This window comes from Cynara cardunculus (genome assembly GCF_001531365.2).
Source record: "Cynara cardunculus var. scolymus isolate 2C chromosome LG 3, CcrdV1, whole genome shotgun sequence".
Taxonomy (NCBI): Eukaryota; Viridiplantae; Streptophyta; class Magnoliopsida; order Asterales; family Asteraceae; genus Cynara; species Cynara cardunculus.
This window is the reverse complement of record NC_037530.1, coordinates 32,593,265-32,595,045: the sequence shown is the minus strand read 5'-3', so window position 1 is coordinate 32,595,045 and position 1,781 is coordinate 32,593,265.

Here is a 1,781-nt window from a genome sequence, read left to right as displayed (position 1 = left end):
AAATCATTTAGTCAAATGTTCACGTATAAATTACCTTGGGTAATAACCAGGATCTGGTTATCACATTATCCWCCCCTCAAAAGAATTTCGTCCCGGAATTTCTTTAATAAAAAAGCCACGGGTATTTTGATCTCATCTTTGACTCCAGTTCCCATGTCGCCTCCGGTTCTTTGTGAAACTTCCACTGTACTTTAACCAGACTTATCTCTTTGTTTCTCAACACCCTGATCTTTCTGTCAATCATGGCTTCTGGTGTTTCCATAAAGTTCAATTTATTGTCTAGTTGGATCTTTGGCAATGGTACAGCTAAATTCGGATCAGCAAACATTTCTGCAAATTCGACACATGGAAAGTGTTGTGAATTCGACTCAGCTCTTCCGGCAATTCTAACTGATATGCTACTGGCCCAATTCGCTTGCATATTCTGAATGGCCCAACATACCTTGGACTGAGCTTTCCTTTCTTCCCAAATTTGATAACACCATTCCATGGTGAAATTTTTAACATTACAAAATCGCCTACTTCAAACTCAATGGATTTCCGACAATTATCAGCATAGCTTTTCTGGCGATCTTGTGCTGTTTTGATTCTCTCACGGATCTATTCGATCTTTTCAGAAGTTTCTTGAACAATCTCAGGACCTGTTAGCTGTTTTTCACCCACTTCATTCCAGCACAACGGCGTTCGACATTTACATCCATACAACACTTCATATGGTGCCACTTGGATACTGGAATGATAACTGTTATTATATGCAAACTCTATTAATGGTAAATGATCTTCCCATGATCCTCCGAAGTCGATAATACAACTTCTTAACATATCTTCTAGAGTTTGAATATTCTTTTCACTCTGTCCATCAGTCTGTGGATGATAAGTTGTACTAAGTCGAATTTTGGACCCCAGAGCTTTCTGTAATCCTCCCCAAAATTTTGAAGTAAATCGGCTATCTCTATCAGAGATAATAGACAAGGGAACACCGTGTCTAGTAATAATCTCTTTAATGTAAATCTGCGCTAGCTTTTCTAAAGAGTATCTCTCTCTTATCGGTAGAAAATGTGCATATTTAGATAAACGATCCACAATTACCCAAATCGCGTCATATCCTTTTGGTGTTCGCGGTAATTTCATAACGAAATCCATGGTAATGTGATCCCATTTTCATACAGGTATCTCCAAAGATTGAAGGCTTCCATAAGGTCTCTGATGTTCAATCTTGACCTGTAAACACGTTAGACACTGTTCCACATACCGTGCTATATCTCTTTTCATTCCTGGCCACCAATAAAAGGGTTTTAAGTCTCAATACATCTTATTGGTACCTGGATGGATAGAGTATCGGGATTTATGACTTTCGTTCAATATCCTATTTCAGATGTCTCCAAAATTTGGTACCCAAATTCGTCCTTGAAAGCACATAAGTCCTTCATCATTCTGTTTCAAAATTGAGATCATTTTACCCAACTTTTCTGTCTTTACAAATTCTGCTTTCACAGCTTCTTGTTGACATTGCTGAATTTCTTTACGAATATCAGGAATCACATTCATTCTCATAGACACAGTCTTGATGGTTCCACTTCTTTATTTCCTGCTCAAAGCATTAGCCACCACATTACCTTTTCCCGGATGGTAAAGAATTTCGCAATCATAATCATTGACTAATTCGATCCATCGGCGTTGTCGCATATTTAAATCCTTCTGGTTGAACAAATGTTGTAAACTTTTATGATCAGTATAAATCTGACATTTTGTTCCCAGAAGATAATGTCTCCAAATTTTCA